Source organism: Anopheles ziemanni (assembly GCF_943734765.1).
Source record: "Anopheles ziemanni chromosome X unlocalized genomic scaffold, idAnoZiCoDA_A2_x.2 X_unloc_29, whole genome shotgun sequence".
Classification (NCBI taxonomy): domain Eukaryota; kingdom Metazoa; phylum Arthropoda; class Insecta; order Diptera; family Culicidae; genus Anopheles; species Anopheles ziemanni.
Window position 1 is genome coordinate 265,001 of NW_026689795.1, and position 366 is coordinate 265,366.

The window sequence follows — 366 nt, forward strand, 5'->3', positions numbered from 1 at the left end:
CAGGGGAGAACTGAACTTTATACTTCACACCACAGTAAGTCTACGTGTCCTCTTCCACATAGGGCAAGCTAGAACTAACTATCTTACCCAGGACTGCCGAAGCAGCGTGGACCAGGGGAGGAACACACTTTTCATAGAAACGTAAGGCATCCATGACTGCCATAGTGCGTAAGCCGCCGCTGTGCGCGTAAACCCGTTCCCCGTAGGGAGGAGTCAAGCCGCCGCTTAGAGACGAAGTATGAAGTGTCCTCTTCCACATAGGGCAAGCTAGAATGAACTATCTTACCCAGGACCGCCGAAGCAGCGTGGACCAGGGGAGAACTGAACTTTATACTTCACACCACAGTATTGAGTAATGTGCCCTCT